We start from the raw sequence: 25,984 nt of genomic DNA, 5'->3' as shown, positions 1-25,984 counted from the left end.
TATTTTGGTGAATATTTTGAGTTATGTCATTGTAGATATCTTGTGATTTTTTTTTGTTTGATGATGAAATATGAAAGATATGTTCTAGGCTAACATGTTTTGTATTGGAGTTTTTGATGATTTTGAGTAATTAGGACTAAATTACAAAAATAATAATTTGAGGGACTAGAATGTGAAATAAATGAAATATATGGACTTGCATAAACACTAGGAACATTCGGCCTAACATGGGTATTTTGAGATTTTGCATATTTTGTGTTTTGTGCAATAGGGACTAAATTGTAAAAATTGTAAATGTTAAGGGTAAAATGGTAATTTGACCATTTATGTGTTTTTGGACTAAATTGAATGAAAATATGTTTGAATGAGCTTAATTTGAATATTTTTAGATCAAGCACCAAAGAAATCGGATTTGGATCGGGGAAAAATGAAAGTTGTCGACTAGCTGCCCGGTTCTATTTTACGTTGTCCGTGGTAAGTTTATAAGCAAATAGATGTGTTTAACTGTAGTTAAATGTTAATATTGTATGCTGGTATGAAATGTGTGAACATATATAAGCTATGGTCGGATATGATTAAGTTTGGCTATTATATCTCCGAATTGGTTTTGACCGAGTTACAACGTCCGAAAGCCCCGTATAAAACTTAGGAATAGTTAGGATACATATGTCATGACATAGGATTCCTATATATGTGTACGAGTAAGACCATGGCATCGATATATGATTCCTATATGTGTTTACGAGTAAGACCCTGTCTGGGACAGTGGCATCGATATGTGACTACATGTAAGACCATGTCTGGGACGTTGGCATTGTATGACTTGTGTGCTTATCCGAGTGTCCTATCCAATTCCAAATGGTTCATCGGGCTACGATAAGGTGTGAACGTACATGTTGAATAAGCTAAATGACCAGGTATGGAATTGGTTATTATCACTTGTGATAAGGTAAGTAAGTACTTAATGTTTGATACAAATGACTTATGAGGTAAATATAAAATGTGTATAATTATATAAGTATGTTCGGTCTTGATAGATATATTGTGATTGTCTTTGAAATGATATATGATATGTGTATAGATGTAACCATTTGTATTAGGCCATTTAGGCAATATGTACATGATGATATATTATGATGCTCGAGTTTGTGTTTATGAGTATAAGTATATTTGATTATATAATGATATATTGGCTTTGTAAGTGAAATATGAATTACTTATATTAGTTATATGAGTATTTGACCAAGGTGGGAATTTTGTATAAAAACAAAAATATTATTTATGAAATTGGTAGTTTGAGACTAAGAATATTTATGCTAGTATAATTCGGTTTAGTTTAAAATGAGTTGGTTATATCACTAGATTGTTTTTTTTTCTTATAGCTTACTAAGCTATAATAGCTTACTGTGTGTATATTTGTTTATGTTTTATAAATTTTGGATTCAAGTTACAAGCTCGGGGATCGTTAGTAAAGTCTATCACACTATCGACTGTTTTTGGTATTTTATAAGTTGCATTTTGGAATTATGGCATGTATAGGCTGGATTTCGTTTGAAATAATGAACTTTGGTTATGTATAAGGCCATGCAAAAATGACTTAATTTCTATGCTAGATCTTGGTTTTGGCATATTTTTGGTTTTAGTCCATTTGGTTATTATGCTATGTGTCATGAATGAATATCTTTTGTGTTATGTGATTGTACATTAAAGTTGGCTAATGATTTTGGATGAGGCATTAAGAAATCGATCATAAGTATATTTGACCATCTTGGTTGTGTTTCATACTAATATGAATTATATAGAAGAATTTGATTACTATGTTTAGTCTTAATTTGTCATGTCTTTGATTGAAACATATTAATGAGCTTGATTGTTGATAAAATGATAATGGAAGTCCTATATACGTATGTAATTTTGGGTAATGAGGTTCGGCTATGATAATATGAACTAGGTATATTAGTCAGTTTTTGATGGAATTATGTAATGTGATAATTAAAGTGATGGGTGAATGTATGCTAGTTTAATAGATTCAGTTGCTAAGTCGTAGGTATTGCATGTGTTGCATGATCATTTTGGTTGGTTGTTTTAGTATGTATATAATGCTAAGTATAATCTTTATTTTAGGGTAAGTTGCGCATTGTATATATTTGTATGATGTTATATATACATATTTGGCCATATGGTTCATTATGAATGTAATTGAGTTAATGTAGATTATAATTTATTAGGTAAAGAGGAAGACATATGCATGATGCAAATTTTAGTGTTCATTTATAAATCAAGTTGAGACATGCGTATATGACATTTGGTCTTGTAATATTAATTAAGTTTTTATGTTTCTTGTATGCATGTAAGGTGTTCATATTTATGGGTGCTTTTTACCTATGTATATGGCTATATGAATTTACTTGATTAAGTGCAAGTTGAGAATGTGTATAATGATATACATATATTAGCCGATTAAACCAATAAATGAAGTGAGTTGATTTATAACCTAATACTTGTTTTTAATGGTATTAATATGTAAAACATATAAGATTCATATAGATTACTATGTTAATGCCACATAAATGAAATTGTTGATGTATATTATATTTTATATTGTTACATGTGAACGATATGTCTATTTATATATACATATGATATAAAATGTCCAATTTTAAAAGTTGTATTAGTTTATGAAAATAATTTTATTAACTTTCGAGACTTGTTTATATGAATAATTAAATATTTATATTTAATTGTTTGGGGTCATATTTTATTCTGTAATGCCTTATGACTCTATTCCGGTAACGGATACGAGTTAGGGGTGTTACATTTGATTGGTATCAGAACTATGATTTAGTCGGTTCTAGGACTAATGTAACGTGTGCGAGTCTAGCTATAAATGCCATATTATATACTGTGATAGTGTGATGACTTCTGACATTTGAAAATATGTTTTCATATAGTAAATGGATCCCGAAAGAGCTATAGCTGATGATGTCGAGAATGTAGCACCTACTCCCATGCATGGGACAGCGTCGGTTGATTCTCTACTGACTTTGAGTAATCAAGAAAGTGAGGCTAAGCAAGCCTTCTACCAAATGATGAATGACTGGTTTGCTCAATATATCCAGACTAACCCAGCTACACAACAACCTCCACCCCCGATTAATCTATCTTCGATGCCTCCTGTACCTCAAGTAAGTGATCCGCGGAGATTATATAAGCCACCTGTTGATAAAATCAGAAAACATGAGGCCGAAGAGTTTAAAGCTACTGATGATGATGATGATGAGTGGGCTAAGCTCTGGCTTGATAATACTATTCATGTGTTTGATGAGCTATCCTGTACCCTAGATAAATGTTTGAAATTTGCCATATCTTTGCTTCGAGACACATCATATCACTGGTGGAATACCCTAGTATCAGTGGTCTCGAGAGAGCGGGTGACCTGGGAATTCTTTCAAACTAAGTTTCGTAAGAAATATATTAGCCAGAGATTTATTGATCAGAAGCAAAAAGAATTTCTAGAGCTAAAACAGGGTCGGATGACCGTGACAAAGTATGAGCAAAAATTCGTGAGACTCAGCCAGTATGCCTGAGAGTGTGTAGAATAATGTGTAAAAGTTTCGAAGACGGACTGAATGAAGACATTAAATTGTTAGTTGGCATACTTGAGATAAAAGAGTTTATGGTACTTGTTGAGCGAGCCTGCAAAGCTGAAGAGCTCGGGAAAGAGAAAAAGAAAGATAATTTTGAAGCTAGAGACTCGCATAAGAGATCATTCAATAAGTCAGTTCAGCCAATACCAAAGAATTTTCGAGATGATTTCAACCGTTCAAAAGCCACTTCGGGATATTCTCGACGAGACCAGAACAGATCACCAGTGAGTTCAAGAGCTACCTCAGTAGCTAGTGTGAGTAATGTGAGATCAAATCAAGCCGAGTATAAATATTGTGGTAAACGACATCCCGGTAGTTTCAGATTGCATGATCGAGCCTGTTTTAAATGTGGACCGACAGATCATTATATTAGAGATTGCCCAGGGTTAGCTGAAGAAAATCCAGTGTAGAACACGAGATCGGGTAATACTACGGCTCAAGGTAGACCATCGAGAAATGCGGGTAATGCGAGTGGCAGTCAGAGAGGAATTAAAGATACAACAGTCAGATCTGAGGCTTGTGCACCTGCCAGAGCCTATGCTATTCGTGCGCGAGAAGAGGCTTCATCCCTAGATGTTATTATTGGTACATTTACTCTCTATGATACTAATGTAATTGCATTGATTGATCCTGGTTCTACTCATTCTTATATTTGTGAAACTTTAGTATTCAGCAAAACTTTGCCTGTTGAGTCTACTGAGTTTGTGATTAGAGTGTCAAACCCCTTAGGCCGGTGTGTTATGGTTGACAAAGTGTGTAAGAATAGTCCCTTCATGGTTCGAGATCTGTGCTTTCCAGCTGATTTGATGTTTCTTCCATTTGATCAGTTCGACATAATTCTGGGTATAGACTGTTTGACATTAGATGATGTTGTTGTGAACTGTAAGAGAAACACCATTGATCTAAACAGTCAGAATGATGAGGTGATTCAGATTGAATCTAGTGATTTGTATGGTTTACCAGCGGTAATTTCTTCGATGCTAGCTTAGAAATATGTGAGAAAAGGGTGTGAAGCTTATTTTGCCTACGTGCTTGACAGTAAAGTGGCTGAAAGAAACATTGAATCAGTACCAGTTGTATGTGAGTATCCAGATGTATTTCCTAAAGAATTACTGGGTTTACAACCTATTTGGGAGGTGGAGTTTGGTATTGAGTTAATGCCTGGGATGACTCCGATATCCATAGCTCCATATAGAATGGCACCTATAGAATTAAAAGAATTGAAAACTCAGTTGCAAAGGTTGACAGACAGAGGTTTCACGCGACTGAGTTTCTCTCCTTGGGGTGTACCTGTGTTGTTTGTGAAAAAGAAAGACGGAACTATGAGAATGTGCATCGATTATAGACAACTTAATAAGCTGACTATAAACAATAAGTATCTGCTGCAATGGATTGATGATCCGTTTGATCAACTGAAAGGGACTACAGTGTTTTCGAAGATAGATTTGAGATCAGGCTACTATTAATTGTGAGTTAAAGACTCTGACGTGCCAAAGAGTACTTTTTGAACGAGCTATGGACATTACGGGTTCTTGGTTATGCCTTTTGGACTTACTAATGCACCTGCTATTTTCATGGATTTGATGAATCGAATCTTCAGACCGTATCTGGATCGGTTCGTGGTTGTGTTTATAGATGACATTTTGATCTACTCTCGTGGTGAAGTTGAACATGCCAAACATTTGAGACTTGTGTTACAAACTTTGCGAGATAAGCAATTGTATGCGAAATTCAGTAAATGTGAGTTCTGGTTAAGTGAAGTCAGTTTTCTGGGCCATGTGGTATTAGCATCGGGTATTCGGGTTGATTCGAGCAAAATTTTAGCTATACTTGATTAGAAACCTCCGAATAATGTTTTTGAAGTCCGAAGCTTTCGCGACTTGCTAGTTATTATAGACAGTTCGTGAAAGGTTTCTCTATGATTGCAGCCCCAATGATGAAGCTATTGTAGAAAGATGTTAAGTTTGAGTGGTTAGAGAAGTGCTAGAAAAGCTTTGATTAGTTGAAAGCCCTTTTGACCAAAGCTCCAGTATTAGTTCAGCCAGAATCAAGTAAAGAATTTTTTATTTGTAGTGACGCATCTTTAAATGGTTTGGGTTGTGTTTTGATGCAGGAAGGCAAAGTTATAGCTTATGCCTCGAGACAGTTGAAGCCACATGAAAAGAATTATCCAACACATGACCTGGAATTGGTAGCCATTGTGTTCGCATTGAAAATTTGGCATCATTATCTGTTTAGTGAGAAATGTCATGTTTATTCTGATCACAAAAATATGAAATACTTGATGACTTAGAAAGATCCGAATTTGAGACAACGCCGATGGTTAGAATTACTAAAAGACTATGAGCTGTGATTGACTACCACCCGGGAAAGGCTAATGTTGTTGCTGATGCTTTAAGCCGAAAATCACTGTTTGCTTTGCGTGCAATGAATGCGCATATGGCTATGTCTGATGATGGTTCGATAATAGCTGAATTGAAAGCAAGACCGTTATTTGTTCAAAAAATTTGTGATGCCAAGAAGGTTGATAATGAGTTGATGGAAAAACGAGCTCAATGTGATTTAAATGTTGATTCAGAGTTTCGAGTTGATGCTGATGCCTATTTGAGATTTCAAAACCGATGACTATTTGAGATTTCAAAACCGAATATGTGTCCCGAGGAATTCAGAGTTGATTCAGATGATTTTGAATGAAGCTCACAACAGTCGGTTATCTGTTCACCCAGGTAGTACAAAGATGTATAATGATCTGAAACAGCTTTATTAGTGGCATGGTATGAAACGAGACATTTCTAACTTTGTTTCAAAATGCTTAATTTGTCAACAAGTAAAAGCCAAGCATCAGGTACCTTCTGGATTGCTTCAGCCGATCATGATACCTAAGTGGAAATGGGACAGAGTTATTATGGACTTTGTATCCGGAAAGATGCAATGTGGGTTATTATGGATAGATTGACTAAATCGGCTCATTTTGTTCCGATACGTACAGACTACTTTCTGGATAAGTAGGCTAAATTGTATGTTTCTCAGATTGTGAGATTACATGGTGTGCTGATATCTATTGTTTCAGATAGGGATCTGAGATTTACATCGTGATTTTGGAAGAAATTGCAAGATGCACTAGGTACGAAATTACATTTCAGTATTGCTTTCCATCAGCAAATAGATGGCCAGTCTGAGCGAATCATTCAGATACTTGAGGATATGTTAAGATGTTGCATTCTCGAGTTCGAAGGTACATGGGAATGATACCCACCTTTGATTGAATTTGCGTATAACAACAGCTTTCAATTGAGTGTCAAAATGGCACCTTATGATGCTTTGTATGGTCGTAAATGTCATACGCCATTGTACTGGACTGAGCTCAGTGAAAATAAGATACATGGGGTCAGTTTGATCAAAGAAACCGAACAGAAAGTGAAAGTGATCCGTGAAAGTCTAAAAGCAGCATCAGATTGTCAGAAATCATATGCGGACTTGAAATGTAAAGAAATAGAGTTCCAGATCGGAGATAAAGTTTCCTTGAAAGTCTCATTGTGGAAGAAAATACTCAGATTTGGTCGCAAAGGCAAATTGAGTCCGAGGTTTATTGGGCTGTATGAGGTAATAGAGCGTATCGGGCCAGTTGCTTACAGACTATTGTTGCCACCTGAGTTAGAAAAGATTCACAATGTATTCCATGTTTTGATGCTTTGTAGATATCGATCTGATCCTTCACATGTGATTAGTCCGTCTGAGGTTGAGATTAAGCCCGATATGACGTACGAGGAAGAACCAATTCATATTCTAGCTCGTGAGATTAAAAAGTTACCAAAAAAGAAAATTCTGTTAGTTAAAGTACTATGGTGTAAACACGGGGTTAAAGAAGCAACGTGGGAGCCAGAAGATGCAATGAGAGAACACTATCCGAACCAATTCACCGGTAAGATTTTCGGGGACGAAAATCCCTAAGGGGGAGAGTTCTAACATCCCGATTAGACCCTAATCAGAATGGTGGTTTTGGGACCATGAATTCGAGTCAGAAAAATATTTAAAAACTATATTCTGTGTTTATTTTGTGTGAATTTATATCTGTGAAATTTTCGTGATTTAATTTTGTCGTTTAGGTATCCGATTAAATTAAAGGACTTAATCGCGTAAATTGAAAACTTGATAGTTTAAAGCATAAGGGCCAAATTGTTAGTGGCTTTCTAAGTTGGGGTATTTATGTTGTAAATATCCCATTAATACTTTGGTAAGACGGTATAAGACATATATTATATGGTTTTTATATTATATCATTAAGGATATATATGTAATTAAACTTAAAAATATAATAAGTTATAATATAATAAAATAAGAAAGACATGTTCATATTTTATTCACCATTGCCAAAATTAAAACAAAAGAAAAGAGAAAATAAACCTAGGGTTCGGCTCTTTCAAGCTTGATTCAAGGTAAGTTCTAGCTCGATTTTTGATAATTTTTACGTTTTTGAGATTGTTGCTTCGAGTACTACAAAACCCATTCTTGAATTTTTGTTTTGGTGAATATTTTGAGTTATGCCATTGTTGAGAGCTTGTGATTTTTGTTGTTTGATGATGAAATATGAAAGATGTGTTTTAGATTAACATGTTTTGTATTGGAGTTTTTGATGATTTTGAGTAATTAGGACTAAATTGCAAAAATAATAATTTGAGGGACTAGAATGTAAAATACATGAAATATATGGACTTGTATGAACACTAGGAACATTCAGCCTCACATGGATATTTTGAGATTTTGCATATTTTGTGTTTTGTGCAATAGGGACTAAATTGTAAAAATTGTAAATGTTAGGGGTAAAATGGTAATTTGCCCATTTATGTGTTTTTGGACTAAATTGAATGAAAATATGTTTGAATGAGCTTAATTTGAATATGTTTAGATCAAGAACCAAAGAAATCGGATTTGGATCGGGGAAAAACAAAAGTTGTCGACTAGTTGCCCTGTTTCATTTTACGTTGTCTGAGGTAAGTTTATAAGCAAATAGACGTATTTAATTGTAGTTAAATGTTAATATTATATGCTGGTATGAAGTGTGTGAACATATAAAAGCTATGGTCGAATATGATTAAGCTTGGCTATTATATCTCCGAATTGGTTTCGACCGAGTTACGACGTCCGAAAGCCCCGTATGAAACTTAGGAATAGTTAGGATACATATGTCATGACATAGGATTCCTATATGTGTACGAGTAAGACCATGGCATCGATATGTTATTCCGATATGTGTTTACGAGTAAGACCCTGTCTAGGACAGTGTCAGCGATATGTGACTACATGTAAGACCACGTCTGGGAGGTTGGATTGTACGACTTTTGTGTTTATCCGAGTGTCCTATCCAATTCCAAATGGTTCATCGGGCTGCGATAAGTTGTGAAAGTACATGTTGAATAAGCTAAACGACCAGGTATGGAATAGGTTATTATCACTTGTGATAAGGTAAGTAAGTAATTAATGTTTGATACAAATGACTTATGCAGTAAATATATAATGTGTATAATTATAAAAGTGTGTTCTATCTTGATAGATATATTTTGATTGTCTTCGAAATGATATGTGATATGTGTATAGATGTAACCATGTGTATTCAGCCATTTAGGCAATGTGTACATGATGATATATTATGATGCTCGAGTTTGTGTTTATGAGTATAATTATATTTGATTATATAATGATATATTGGCTTTGTAAGTGAAATGTGAATTACTTATATTGGTGATATGAATATTCGGCCAAGGAGGGAATTTTGTATAAAAACAAAAATATCATTTATGAAATTGATTGTTTGAGACTAAGCATATTTATGCTAGTATAATTCGGTTTAGTTTAAAATGAGTTGGTTATATCACTAGATTTTTTATTTGCTTATGGCTTCCTAAGCTATAATAGCTTACTCTGTGTATATTTGTTTCTGTTTTATAAATTTTGGATTCTAGTTACAAGCTCGGGGATCGTTAGTAAAGTCTATCACACTATAAACCACTTTTGGTATTTTATAAGTTGCATTTTGGAACTATGACATGTATGGGTTGGATTTCGTTTGAAATAATGAACTTTGGTTATGTATAAGGCCATACGAAAATGGCTTAATTTCTATGCTAGATCTTGGTTTTGGCATATTTGTGGTTTTAGTCCATTTGATTATTATGCTATGTGTCATGAATGAATATCTTTTGTGTTATGTGATTGTACATTGAAGTTGGCTAATGATTTTGGATGAGGCATGAAGAAATCGATCATAAGTATATTTGACTACCTTGGTTGGGTTTCATACTAATATGAATTATATAGATGAATTTGATTACTATGTTTAGTCTTAATTTGTCATGTCTTTGATTGAAACATATTAATAAGCTTGATTGTTGATAAAGTGATAATGGAAGTCCTATATACCTATGTAATTTTGAGTAATGAGGTTCAGCTATGATACTATGAACTAGGTATATTAGTCAGTTTTTGATGGGATTATGTAATGTGATAATTAAAGTGATGGGTGAATGTATGCTAGTTTAATAGATTCGGTTGCTAAGTGGTAGGTATTGCATGTGTTGCATGAGCATTTTGGTTGGTTGTTTTAGTATGTATTTAATGCTAAGTATAATCTTTATTTTAGGGTAAGTTGCACATTGTATATATTTGTATGATGTTATATATATATATATATATATATATATTTGGCCATATGGTTCATTATGAATGTAATTGAGTTAATGTAGATTATAAATTATTAGGTAAAGAGGAAGACATATGCATAGTGCAAATTTTGGTGTTCATTTATGAATCAAGTTAAGACATGCGTATATGACATTTGGTCTTGTAATATTAATTAAGTTTTTATGTGTCTTGTATGCATGTAAGGTGTTCATATTTATGGGTGCTTTTTACCTATGTATATGGCTACATGAATTTACTAATCAGGTGCAAGTTGAGAATGTGTATAATGATATGCATATATTAGCCGATTAAACCAATAAATGAAGTGGGTTGCTTTATAACCTAATACTTGCTTTTAATGTATTAATATGTAAAACATATGAGATTCATATAGATTACTATGTTAATGCCGCATATATGAAATTGTTGATGTATATTATATTTTATACTGTTACATGTGAGCGGTATGTCTATTTATATATAGATATGATATGAAATGTCCAAATTTAAAAGTTGTATTAGTTTATGAAAATAATTTTATTAACTTTCGAGACTTGTTTATATGAATAATTAAATATTTATATTTAATTGTTTGGAATCATATTTTATTCTGTAATGCCTTATGACTATATTCCGGCGACGAATACTAGTTAAGGGTGTTACATGAGCTCATTGAGATCTCAGTGAATATACAGTAAACATCAAAGTATGCTTAAAATATGGAGTTAAAACAAAACTTAGTTTGAAAATCGTTTCACAAGCTGGGCTTACCGTGAAGGTGTGAGACCCAACTCGCAGTTACCTACTTGTCATAAAAACATATAAGTTTGTAAAATAGTTTCACATGTACTAATTGGAAATTATACTTAAAAACTTGTCTTGTTTTAGTAAGAAAGCATAAAACATATTCATGTACTTGTCATGTCCTTGAGCTTGTTCTTGTTCTTATACTTGTAACTTTTCGCCTGTCGAAGCTCTAGTGTTCGAATATTGTTCATAGAATTAAGGCATATAGGGTAAGTTCTGAGTTAGTATGTATTAAATTTGACCAAGCACATGAGCCTATGGTTGTTCCTTTGGGCAAAGTTTGCATTTGGTGAGCTTGGTGGTTTGGCAAACACTTCTAGAGAGTATACGCCACCCCAACTGTTAGACAAAACAATAAGCCTTTAGTGATAAGACCTTAATTTGAAAAGAATCGTATGATTTATTATTATTTTATTATATTGGTTGAACAATCTGATGAGATAAATGAGAATTTGGTTAGTATAGAAACTAAGTTTTTTTAACTTGTTATACCCACATTTATGAAGAGAGAGAAATGCTTAATAATAAGGAACGAGGGGTTTGGAGGGAAATTGGATTTATTCATTAAGTTTTTCCTTTCGTGTATATTTGTATAAAGTAAGCTTTGGCTTTCTATGTAAATTTTATGCTTTCTTTGGTAACCATATTTTCTTCCCAAACTTCCTTTGAAATTTTCTCTTAGAAAATCCTATACCTAAGATGTTATTGAAGATTCTTGATTCGCTGTATTCAAGCAACTCCATTGTATCTTAGTACCTGGTAAATATCGATGAAAGTCAGGTATTTTCATAGTCATTTACAGTGCCTTAGGGTTTCACGCTTAAGGGTCAGTTTAAGGGGTAAAGGAGGAAACTTTCAGATTCTGGGTTTTCTAATTCATGTTCTTGTGTACTTGTTTAGTTTTCTAGTGCAATGAATTGATAAGTTTAACTATTTATTCTATAGCTCAATATACTCCTAAGGGCTCTCATAAAAAGGGCAAAGGTCCTTTTATTTGAACATTCCTGCATTTTCTAGTGATTTTCTTCTTGCTTTCATGTGTGTGTATAATGTTCTCATTTATGTTTGATTGAGGTAAGCACTTTTATCCTATAATATAATATGTTTGTGTATGAGTAATAAAGGTTTGCGGTTATAAGTTTAAGTTACTTGTCTGTGTAAATAGAGTAAGGGGCTTTCTTCATGTTTGAGTCACCACCCATTGTTTTTGGAATGAACAATATGAAATGATTTATGAAAACAAAATCATGGAAATGCCTTCAATAAAATGAGCATTCAACTGGCAGATCCTGATACATGAAAAGGGATCATGTAGCCTTTTGTAGGGCAAGAGTTATTGCAAACCAGATTAGCAAATCATGGTGAAATGAATGAAATGAATGCTAAAGTTTGATCATGGACTTGGGTGTGGCTAGCATGAAGAAGGTTGTCTGGATGGTTGCATGGACGTAGTGTACGTGCTAAAGGATTATTGTCTATAGTAAAGTCTATTTGTGTATGGTATTCGCCAATGAGCGAGCTGTATGACTTGTTGAGTTGGAAAGGTTTATTAGTATTATATATAGATATTGAGATGTTTGCTCTAGAACTCACTAAGTTCTTTGAACTTATTTAGTTACCTTTCCTTCTTAGGATAGTTGATGAAGAAAATGACTTTTTGAAGACAATGCTAGTGGACATCTATTTTGGGAGATTTCTAAGTTTTTTGTATCATGCATGGCATGGGGGTGATGTCTAGATAGTGTCATTTCGAAGAATGAATTTTGTAATTTAAAGTTATTCTTTTGAAATCGTTAATTCAATGAAACATCAGTAAAATGATTATGTTTTTTTTTTGCAAAGTATCGAATTATTTATCTTGAATGATTAATATTTGTCTGATTATATGTATATGTATACAACACTGTAGTTAAATATAGGTTTACGCCAAATATGGTTTTAAGATCTTCTAGTGGAGCTTCTATGTTTTTCATTTTCCTTGGAAATGTATATGTTTATTTTAAATGTATCTTTATGAAGACAACGCCTGTACAAGTTTAAAAGAAAAGATTTTAAGGTAGTGACACTCCAATCATGGGTCTTCCTTAAGGATTGAGTTTGGGCCGTTACAATACTAATCATAAAACTTTTTTCTTATACTTGTCATATATGTATAGTTGGATAAGCGGAGCTCCTTATAATGCCTCACTTGTGACTCAAAAAGTCCTTAACATGTCTCCTAAGTGTAGCATAAACCCAAACACTCTCATGTACACCAACATGTCCCTTTCAATGGAGCATAGCTCGACATTCCTGTACCTCTCCACATATCCTAGGGCATTAACACCCAAATAAAAAAACTTATAGGTGAGTAATCACAATCTTTTGGCATACCAATATATCCAACGTAGGGCTCAGCCAAGGAGCTCACAAAAACACAGTTTGTAAAATCAAGCTTTTAAAACATATCTTTAAAATATTTAAAAGATAAGCTCACGTATAAGCGCACATAAAACATATCTTTAAAAACATAGCAACATATTTTGGAAACAGAGTTTATAGAAAAGCTTACTCTTGGAACTTTTTTTTTTTACAAAAAATCCCTAAGGTCCTAAAAACACAATGGTTCATACACAAATGACGATCCCTAAATACTCATCGATTAGCTGAGAATTTAAACAAGTTTTACTTTTCCTCTATCCTTACTGACAGATGGTTAGGCTGGTTCACAACATACATAAATGTACACAAATTACTTAACAAATAAAACAAAAAATTCAAACTTATGAGTGAACCTAGTTTCCTATACTTAATCCTAGTAGAACAAAGGCTTACCTTTGTTTTTATGAACTTTGGTTTAGAATAGAGACTTCACAAAAAGAATACTTGATGAGAGAACTCTCTATAAGAAGGGCTTAATTTGTTGAAGCTAAGTCTTTTAGTACTCTTAGTGTACCCTACTTGACTTAGGAAAAGCTTATGTGCATGGATAGTTTCCTAATTGGAAAGCAAGTCAACTTCTTAAGTTAAGTGTAACTCTTCTTGACTGGTGAACCCCAGTTCACTAAACAAACTGGTGAACCCCAACGCGCCAAATAAACTAGCTGTAACACCCCTCGCCCGCATCCGACGCCAGGACGGGGTTCGAGGTGCTACCTGACTTTTACTAACACTTCCATACTAAACAGGGCCATGAAATCTCAAATAATTAAAAACTTTTCTTTTCACATGCAATTTGTCCCTTATGCGAGCTTACGAGGCCCAATACATGCATTCGGGGCGGTTCGGGACCCAATCGAGAACTCATGAAAACTTAGAAAAATCTCTTGCGTTAAGGCTTCAAACGCCCATGTGCTCAGCCGTGTGGCGAAATAGTCTAATTATCAAGCCTTTTGTCACTCTCACACCACATGCATAGATACATACTTATCCAATAACATACAACGTGGCATAAATGAGCTCTTAAACATCTACAAACATGATATGCTCAAGTTATTTTCTTATGTAATAAATATTATAGAATTTGCCCATATCATTACCACATACTAGACATAACTATCATTACATCACAAACCATTCATGAAGCATTATTAACTATTTACCAATCACTTAATCCTGCATTAGTTACTAGCTCATCAATGAATCTCAATTCAATCTCTAGGCATACATGTTGTAAGCCACATCACAAGAAATAATAACATAAATGCATAAGAATAATCATATGGGCCCATAACGTCATTAGCCGACATAGGCCAATTTACATGACTAATACTACCTTAATAACAAGCCAATGCCTTTGGCTAAATCATAATATTACATACTCACATTAAAACCCTATACATGCCATAGACTCGAATCACTTGAGTTTACTTACTCCGATAACGTTAACTCGATAGGGTGATAATATCTCTGACGGCCTCCAACCCGAGCTAACCTGGAACTCTAGAAAACATGGGAAAGAAGGGGGTAAGCTTTCGCTTAGTAAGTTCATATGAAAACAATAAGCAACTCATTAACTTGTTTTATCAATGTTTACAACATATTTTCAAGTTTACTATAAGCTGTCTTTCTGAGCAATGGTCACTAAATTATTTATATCTAGAGCTACGAAACTCCGAATTAAGTTCTGTTAATTTTCCCTGAAACTAGACTTATTTTCCTTTCTTCCATAAAATTTCCAGAATTTTTGGTTAAGCCAAATAGTACATTTTATTAGTTAAAGTATCCCCTATTTCAGGGTATGACCACTCTGACCCCTGTGCACTACAAACCGAATTTCTCCCTGTACAAACTTCCAACGACCATGCTGTTTATTTACCATAAAAATAGACTCAATAAGGAATCCATTCATGTAAGGTATAACTCTTAATAATTTTTGTACAATTTTTGGTGAATTTCTAAATTTAGAACAGGGGATCTCGAATTCATTCAGACCCTGTTTTACAAGAATTCAAATATCAAACAATATGGAATTCTTTTTCTTCCTCTGTTTCTTTCATGTGAAAATAGACTCATTAAGCTTTAATCTCATATTTTATTCTGCCTCTAACTCATTTTCCACTATTTTTAGTGTATTTTCAAAGTTACACTACTGCAGTAACTCAAATCTATCAAGGCTAAATTACTCATTCATGATCTTACCACCTTATCGTTGTTGTATCTATTTTCAACCCGAGGGTTAAGTACATACCTGTCCAAAATGTCCATTTCACAATACTTACCAATACGTCACCTACATCTTAAGTGTTCGTCCATTCCACTAGAAATTTTTACCCGTTGAACACATCGAATATAACTTCGGATACATGGATAATTTGCACATAAGTGCCATATTTGTAGCCAAGCTACCATGTAACCCGCCCATAAGTGAACTCGGACTCAACTCAACGAGCTCGCCATTCGCATCCATAAGTGAACTCGGACTCAACTCAACGAGTTCGGATGGCTAGTTACATCTCACGAACTCGGACTCAACTCAACGAGTTCGGACATTCCACATCCATAAGTGAACTCGGACTCAACTCAACGAGTTCGGATGCTCAACCATTCTAGTGACATGTCACTTGTATCCTAATCTATTCCTAAGGTTCAAACGGATTTTCCTCGAACACGTCTCCTTGCCATCTTCCGTAAAATACCGAAACCAATACTCGGTAGCACTTTATATTTAACAAATAATACACTTAATTTGCATTTTATTCGAAAATAACCACAAAGCATATATTTCATGATAAGAATCAGCATATCCTATATTTAACATCAATAATTTAAAAATAATAATTATGCTACGTTATTTACACATGAACTTACCTCGATACCACAAATGTGAAAAGGACATACTCGTCCATAAATCGATTTCTTTCCGTTCTAGGTCCAAGTCTCAATTTTCATCATCTATAACATCACATTTAGCCTACCAATCAGACACAATATTCATATGGGTCTAAAAATCATATTTTTACAAATTTTTATTTTGACCCCTAAACTTTTGCATATTTGCACTTTTGCCCCAATGCTCGTAAAATAATTTTTATTCAATTTCTATAAGGTTTAAGACATGCTGAACATTTTTCTCTTCTATGGAAACTCCAAATTTTCACTAATTCACACACTTATGACCAATTTGTAACTTTCACAATTTAACCCCTTTTTGACATTTTTACCGAAATTCATTGAATAAAACTCATATTTAACACATCAAACATTCATTATCCACTATAAACCATCAAAACACAACCATATCATGTATGGGTAAATTTTTAAACTCTAATTTCTCTTCAATCAATTGGTAGAAATAGAAAATTTAAGCTTCAGGGATCTCAAAAATACGAAAATCATTAAAAACGGGACAAAAACCGTACCTATATAAGCCATAGAAGCTTGGCTGAATGGAGCTCATCCATGGCTGCCATTTTCAGTTCTTTCCCACGGTTGAAGAAGAAAGAATGGAAAAAAAATGATAGCTTTTATCATTTTTGTCTTATTAGATTATTTTAATTAATTTACAAAATTACCTTTTTTATTTCAACCAAATTTCAAAAATACCAAACAAATATCCATTCACTAACTTATTAAGGGAATAATTGTCACATAAGGACTTTCAATTTAAAACTCATAACAATTAGGCACCTCATATATAAAGAACTCAACTTTTGCACTTTTTACAATTTAGTCCTTTTGACTAAATTGAGTGCTCAAACGTCAAAATTTTCGAATGAAATTTTTACGAAATATTTTCATAAATTTATAGACTATAAAAATATAATAAAAATATTTTATTTTTCTCGTCGGGTTTGTGGTCCCGAAACCACTTGTTCGACTAGACCCAAAATCGGCTATTACATTTCTTCCCTTTAGGGATTTTCGTCCCCAAAATCTTACCGTAAAAAGTTGTTCTCTACTTTCACGAGTCACTTATATCTTTTTCTCACAACTTACAAAACAACTCCACACAAGCTCATACTCAAGATTTCCTATAGCTTTTCCATAGTTGAGGTATAAACCTCGAGCTCAATTTTAAACACCGGAGACCGACATTGTTGGAACTATAAACTCGAAACATACAACTCAGTCACATCTGTTGAATAATATATTTGTACATACTAAAATAATCATGCACTTCCATCATCAATCTTTCACAATTCAACTTGCATCTCTCCTTTTCCGGAAATGAGAGACATCCCGATCTGAAATTCATAACATCCTTTCTCATTTTCTTCCCATCGTCATCATGACAATAATAATCTCGAATACATTTGATATTCAGCTTTACCCTATAGACAATTCGACATCCTTTGAACGAATAAACAAGATATCTTTGTGAACTCAGACTCAATTCTCTGATACCCGAGTTTCTCGATCAAAATCTTACTCAATTAATAGTAATAGAAACCAAATCAAATCCTCCTGCAATTCCAAATTAAAAGTCGAATCATCTTTGTACTTGTTTAATTTACCACTTATAGCCACATTTCTATACTCGATCATCAACTGCTTAGAAACTTTACTAACATGAATCAAATGATTCCAACTTCATAGATGTGGTCTTTTATTAATCAGATAACTATATTTATAACATCTCTCGAACAAGAGAAATCCAACTAATATGTTTCCATAACATACTTTCAAGAATAAAACCCCATCATTTCGATCGTATTTACTACTTACCAAGGAACACGTAACGGTATTCTCGAACCGAGAATAAACTTAAATGCACATAACTCAGATTTCCATCATTTCTGACTGTACGACTACTTACCAAGGAACACGTAACGGTATTCTCGAACCAGAGAATAAACTTAAATGCACATAACTCAGATTTACTTCTGCAGAATAACCATTCTTTACCCCAGAAATTTTAAAGAAATCTTGACACTGAAATCCCCACACTTCTATGATCAAGCCAGAAGCTTAATCATAACAGATTCTGATATCGTAAGTCAAAGATTACTCGTAAAGATAAACCAAGCTTGATAATTCTCAAACAAGAACAATAGAAAAGCCAATATAAGAAATTCCAAGATATAAAGATTATACCGAAATCGAGAATATAATCCGTAAGAAAATAATAAAGATGATCCAAAAAATCCTCGAGAGAAACCGTAAGAAACTACATCAGTATGCTTTAGAATTTCTCATAATAGAGATAATATAATTCTCGCATATATAAACCATAATCAATAGAACATCGAATAATCTTACATAGATTTTTATCACAACTTCATTCCAAAGATATCGAATAGAAATCAAGAGATGGGGAAATGTAGATCATAACTAATCGGACCAATAGAGCTTTTTATCTAATATCACACTCACTAGCATCCTCGTATGATAGAATTTCCATTCGAAAGGGATAACTATACGTATTCCCGAATTGAGGAAAACATAGAATACTCGAAGAGAAAGATAGCCATCACTTTTATTTGATTGAATCCGACATACTCAAACATCGATTGCAAGTCCAACATTACTCCTCTAACTAATTACGCTCTTCACTAATCTCATACTATTCCATTATTATACTTTTTAGTTTCACTTTTGCAAGCTTATGCAACATATCTCTCGAGAATCTCATCGATAACTCTATTCGTAAGGGGGCAAAGATTGTAAAGCCTCTAAACTTTTGACTCTCAAGCAAATACGTATTCAACAACAATATAGCTTTACGCATATTGATTCAAACATTTCAAATTTCCAACTTGTTATAAACACATTTTCACATATCTCAGTAATACATGTAACTTTATTTCATGTGAATATTAGCTAAACATAAGTGAATTTATCATAACTCAAACTTTCATTTCTTTTCTCAAATTACCCTTAATGTTTTATTAAATTCCATATTTAGTCTTAATCACTTGCCAATATTTATCAAATTGGAGAACGTCTTATGGTTTTGAGTACATCGCTACTTGATGCCATAGTTCAACTATGGTCTTGTACTAGCTCTCATCCATCTCGTAATTACGCCGTGTCCCGCATGTGTCTTACATCGACACATGTAACCGTGCTGATGCATGTCCTGACATGTCTTACACTAGCACATCTCGTAGTCGACGATGTCCCGACATGTCGACATCGGCTATCATCTCGAGGCCGATGCATGTCCTGCACATGTCTTACACTAGCCCTCGTCTCAATGCTGATGCCATGTCTCATACATGGTCTTACACTGGCACACAAATCTCATGTATTGACATGGTCCAACCATAGTCTTTTCCGTCAATTCATTAGTGAACGATCGTACTCATTCCCTGCGTTCCACCCAATTTGATCTTTCATTACAACTTTCATGCTATTGTGACATTTATGATTACAGAATCGAGATTATAAAGCATAACATTATTGCATATTGACTTCATCAATCTAGACATAAATGTCAACCTCATGTATATATTGATTATTAATCATGCAATAAAAGCATTCATACATACATTCTGTCATTTCAAGAAAATTTCTTTCTTTTCCTAAACACTTGGCCAAATCAAGTTGGATATTTAACATCGTATGAATACTAACATGCATAAAAGCGTTTTTCACAACTTAACTGTGTTTTACTCCACTATTTCACATTCTTTATCTCAAGAGTATCATAAAATGAAAACTAGTTCATATAAAAAAAAATCATGGATTTCTTTTCATACCTTTCCAAATTTTCAGCATATCATAAGCATGATTCAATAATCTCAACTTTACTCTTATCTCTATCAAGATTTGCTCGGTTGGAACTCATTCCTGTCTTAATCAACAGTTTTGTTAGGGCCGAGAGATATCACACTATCACGAGTAATATTATGGCATGTATAGCTAGACTCTCTTACGCTAGGTTAGTCCGAGAACCGACTAAACCATGCTCTGATACCACTAAATGTAACACCCCTCGCCCACATCCGACGCCGGGCCGGGTTCGAGGTGCTACGACTTTACTAACACTTCCATACTAAACAGGCCATGAAATCTCAAATAATTAAAACTTTTCTTTTCACATGCAATTTGTCCCTTATGTGAGCTTACGAGGCCCAATACATGCATTCAGGCGGTTCGGGACCCAATCGAGAACTCATGAAAACTTAGAAAAATCTCTTGCGTTAAGGCTTCAACGCCCATCCGCTTCGTAGCCGTGTGGCCGAAATAGTCTAATTATCAAGCCTTTTGTCACTCTCACACCACATGCATAGATACATACTTATCCAATAACATACAACGTGGCATAAATGAGCTCTTAAACATCTACAAACATGATATGCTCAAGTTATTTTCTTATGTAATAAATATTATAGAATTTGCCCATATCATTACCACATACTAGACATAACTATCATTACATCACAAACCATTCATGGAGCATTATTAACTATTTACCAATCACTTAATCCTGCATTAGTTACTAGCTCATCAATGAATCTCAATTCAATCTCTAGGCATACATGTTGTAAGCCACATCACAAGAAATAATAACATAAATGCATAAGAATAATCATATGGGCCCATAACGTCATTAGCCGACATAGGCCAATTTACATGACTAATACTACCTTAATAACAAGCCAATGCCTTTGGCTAAATCATAATATTACATACTCACATTAAAACCCTATACATGCCATAGACTCGAATCACTTGAGTTTACTTACTGGGATAACGTTAACTCGATAGGGTGATAATATCTCCGACGACCTCCAACCCGAGCTAACCTGGAACTCTAGAAAACATGGGAAAGAAGGGGTAAGCTTTAAGTTAGTAAGTTCATATGAAAACAATAAGCAACTCATTAACTTGTTTTATCAATGTTTACAACATATTTTCAAGTTTACTATAAGCTATCTTTCTGAGCAATGGTCACTAAATTATTTATATCTGGAGCTAAGAAACTCCGAATTAAGTTACGTTAATTTTCCCTGAAACTAGACTTATTTTCCTTTCTTCCATAAAATTTCCAGAATTTTTGGTTAAGCCAAATAGTACATTTTATTAGTTAAAGTATCCCCTGTTTCAGGGTATGACCACTCTAACCCCTGTGCACTACAAACCGAATTTCTCCCTGTACAAACTTCCAACGACCATGCTGTTTATTTACCATAAAAATAGACTCAATAAGTAATCCATTCATGTAAACTATAACTCTTAATAATTTTTGTACAATTTTTAGTGAATTTCTAAAGTTAGAACAGGGGATCTCGAATTCATTCAGACCCTGTTTTACAAGAATTCAAATATCAAACAATATGGAATTCTTTTTCTTCCTCTGTTTCTTTCATGTGAAAATAGACTCATTAAGCTTTAATCAAATATTTTATTCTGCCTCTAACTCATTTTCCACTATTTTTAGTGTATTTTCAAAGTTACACTACTGCAGTAACTCAAATCTATCAAGGCTAAATTACTCATTCATGATCTTACCACCTTATCGTTGTTGTATCTATTTTCAACCCGAGGGTTAAGTACATACCTGTCCAAAATGTCCATTTCACAATACTTACCAATACGTCACCTACATCTTAAGTGTTCGTCCATTCCACTAGAAATTTTTACCCGTTGAACACATCGGAATATAACTCGGATACATGGATAATTTGCACATAAGTGCCATATTTGTAGCCAAGCTACCATGTAACCCGCCCATAAGTGAACTCGGACTCAACTCAACGAGCTCGGCCATTCGCATCCATAAGTGAACTCGGACTCAACTCAACGAGTTCGGATGGCTAGTTACATCTCACGAACTCGGACTCAACTCAACGAGTTCGGACATTCCACATCCATAAGTGAACTCGGACTCAACTCAACGAGTTCGGATGCTCAACCATTCTAGTGACATGTCACTTGTATCCTAATCTATTCCTAAGGTTCAAACGGGATTTTCCTCGAACACGTCTCCTTGCCATCTTCCGTAAAATACCGAAACCAATACTCGGTAGCACTTTATATTTAACAAATAATACACTTAATTTGCATTTTATTCGAAAATAACCACAAAGCATATATTTCATGATATGAATCAGCATATCCTATATTTAACATCAATAATTTAAAAATAATAATGATGCTACGTTATTTACACATGAACTTACCTCGATACCACAAATGTGAAAAGGACATACTCGTCCATAAATCGATTTCTTTCCGTTCTAGGTCCAAGTCTCAATTTTCATCATCTATAACATCACATTTAGCCTACCAATCAGACACAATATTCATATGGGTCTAAAAATCATATTTTTACAAATTTTTATTTTGACCCCTAAACTTTTGCATATTTGCACTTTTGCCCCAATGCTCGTAAAATAATTTTTATTCAATTTCTATAAGGTTTAAGACATGCTGAACATTTTTCTCTTCTATGGAAACTCCAAATTTTCACTAATTCACACACTTATGACCAATTTGTAACTTTCACAATTTAACCCCTTTTTGACATTTTTACCGAAATTCATTGAATAAAACTCATATTTAACACATCAAACATTCATTATCCACTATAAACCATCAAAACACAACCATATCATGTATGGGTAAATTTTTAAACTCTAATTTCTCTTCAATCAATTGGTAGAAATAGAAAATTTAAGCTTCGGGGATCTCAAAAATACGAAAATCATTAAAAACGGGACAAAAACCGTACCTATATAAGCCATAGAAGCTTGGCTGAATGGAGCTCATCCATGGCTGCCATTTTCAGTTCTTTCCCATGGTTGAAGAAGAAAGAATGTGTGACATCCCAAAATTGACCCTAGTCGGGATGTGGTTTCGGGACCACAAAACTGAGGCATAAAAATAATTTATAATTTATTTTGGTGCCTATAATATGTGTTAATTCATGTGTGACATTTTTGATGTTTCGATTTAGAGTTATAAATGTGAATTTCACTAGAAAGGGCCTAGTAGTAAACATTGAAAGTATGATGGGGAAATGTGGGATGACTAGTTGATAATACATGCAAAAATAAGGATTTGCATGTCAAATTTCCCCTAACATGAAGTGGCCGCCATGACAAGGAATCATGGGCTAAACATGTCATGAAACATGTTTTGTTGGTGCACTAGGGAGAAACAATAAACAAATGAGTATGGGTAATAAAGAAAGAAAAAAAAAATGTGTGTGAGTGAAACCCCCCTTGCCGTGCATTGTGGAAGAGAAAAGAAAAATTTTGTTCATCCATTTTCTCTTCTTTGGCCGAAAATACTAAGGAAAAAGGGAGGATTTTGCTTCATGCTTGGTTTAGAAGAGAACTAGAAGGGATTTGGCTATACTTGCATCAAGATTAAGGTATGTTTGAGGTTGTGTCATGAGATTCATGCTTGTTTTGGTTGCTAACTTGATGTGCATGTTAGCCATGGTTCAAATCCTTGTTATGCCATGGAAATGGTATTTGGCCAAGGTGGATTTTGTGTTAATGCCATTGCATGTTAAATATGAAGCTTGTTAATGGTGTACGTGATGGGGATTGATGGCTCTTGGACTTTCTTTTTAGTATTTTGAGTGAGACATTAAGTTCTTTGCTTAATCATGACCAAAATGATGGTGTTGTGATGTATTCGGTCATGGTATATCCATAAGTATGATTCATGCATGTTGCATGGTAGGTAAGATTTGAGCTTTGAATATGTGTTTGCACATGATGAATTGGTATGACATATATACTATTTCAAGGTATATATTTGCTTGGGATGATGTTTTCGGTTATGTAGTACATGAGAGATGTGTATTGAGCTACAATATGTAATCGTTAGTTAGTAAAATGCATGCTGTTTTGTGTGGTATTAAGTGCATAATCGGCCTCAACATGGACATGCATATTCGCCACATGAGGGGAAATTGGTGTGCATGCATTCGGTTAGAGGCAAGCATATTGATGCCTATTCTTGGCTTAGAAAATTCGCTAAGAGGAATACTAACTAAGGTGTTGAGTTCGATTCATGATTTTGTACATATGCGACTTTGATGCCTAATGAGTAGATATTTATATATTGGCTAGGCATCTTGAATTCCTCTTCCGATGCTCAAATGATAAAACCAATTTATTTGTTAAATTTAGCTCAAGAAGCTAGAGGTGGAGAATCAAGCAAAGGCAAAGGAAAGATAATCGAGTAGTCGATTGGAAATCGTTTCATCCAATATAAGGTAAGTCATTAAGCATATATTTGGTGTTGATGTAAATGACCATAATATATACACAATTGTGTTTAAATGAATTGATGTGTAAATGGAAATGTATGTGTATGGAATGATGCCATTGTTGAATGTATAAAGGCAGCAAAATGCATAAGGTATTGGTCTCGGCACTAAGTGTGCGGGTATAAATGGACACGGTGACAAGATTGGCACTAAGTGTGCGGGTTTAAAATTGTACAGCACTAAGTGTGCGAGTTTGATTATATAGCACTAAGTGTGCGAGCTGAAAATTATATAGCACTAAGTGTGCGAGCTGAAAATATATAGCACTAAGTGTGCGGATTCACTATATGCTCTTGTATTACAATTGGCACTGAGTGTGCGACATTGTCGAGTTAATCCGGACAGCGGATCGGGTAAGTACCTCGAGCTCATGATGAATAGAGAATACGTTCATGCTTGGGGATGAATTGGTAAGCCTTAAATCTATGTGATGATTGAAATTGTATGGTTGTGCTGGAAAATGAGTTAATGTGTAAAATGCTTGATTATCTTGTTGTGTAGAATATGAAATGTGGATGTATGACTTGGTGCGAGATTGGACCGAAGGTCCGAGGTATTATGGTATAGATTCGATATGGATGAGTACCTAGCCTCGTTTGTTGTACATGTTGTAGTGATCAGATCGGTGGATTGATGAATGCTTATGACTTACTGAGTTGTAAACTCACTCGGTGTTTTTTTCTTGTCACCCATTTTAGGTCTCTCGGATTCGTATTGCTTGCGTGATCGGGACCGTCGTTGAAGTCATCACACCGCTGAAATCTTGTGGTATTGTTTTCGTTGTTGAAGAACATTTGGCATGTATAGGCTATTATATTTTGTCGAATTGTGGGTTGTAAACTTTAAGCCATGTGAAAATGGCCTATGTGGTCGTCGAGTGGGATGCTAGAACCTATAGCCACGAGTCTTAGAAACTCTAATTTTGATAAGGTGGCCACAATTTGTGTCATGTATGATGGATGATTAAGGCCAAGGAAAGATTCATGAAATTGGCATAGTCTACTGCAGTAACTGTTGCGGACAGCAGCAGTGAGATGAGATTGAAAAATCACTAAAAATAGTAGAAGTAGAATTAAATAGTGAGTAAATTATGAAATTGAACCTTGATGAATCTATTTTCATATGGATGAAACGAAACGACCATATGAGCAGTATACTGAGAAATATTAAAGTTCTCGTGAGACAGGGCCAGAACGGT

At 34.2% G+C, this 25,984-nt stretch overlaps 2 long non-coding RNA genes across 2 annotated transcripts; both read right to left on the bottom strand.

Moving 5' to 3' along the window:
- Window positions 1-14,698: 14,698 nt before the first annotated feature.
- On the bottom strand, window positions 14,699-17,089 carry LOC128285588 (uncharacterized). Its single transcript, XR_008276072.1, has 3 exons — window positions 16,973-17,089; window positions 16,422-16,505; window positions 14,699-15,053 (listed from the first exon to the last, which is right to left on the bottom strand). It is a non-coding gene; the product is annotated as an uncharacterized LOC128285588 (long non-coding RNA).
- A 3,868-nt stretch (window positions 17,090-20,957) lies between these two features.
- Window positions 20,958-23,308, bottom strand: LOC128285654 (uncharacterized). The gene is made up of 3 exons (XR_008276168.1): window positions 23,233-23,308; window positions 22,682-22,765; window positions 20,958-21,312 (listed from the first exon to the last, which is right to left on the bottom strand). It is a non-coding gene; the product is annotated as an uncharacterized LOC128285654 (long non-coding RNA).
- Between the last annotated feature and the right edge of the window lie 2,676 nt (window positions 23,309-25,984).

The sequence above is a fragment of the Gossypium arboreum genome, chromosome 12 (assembly GCF_025698485.1).
Source record: "Gossypium arboreum isolate Shixiya-1 chromosome 12, ASM2569848v2, whole genome shotgun sequence".
Classification (NCBI taxonomy): domain Eukaryota; kingdom Viridiplantae; phylum Streptophyta; class Magnoliopsida; order Malvales; family Malvaceae; genus Gossypium; species Gossypium arboreum.
Note: the sequence above shows the minus strand (reverse complement) of the source record. Positions and strands in the feature narration are given on the sequence as shown.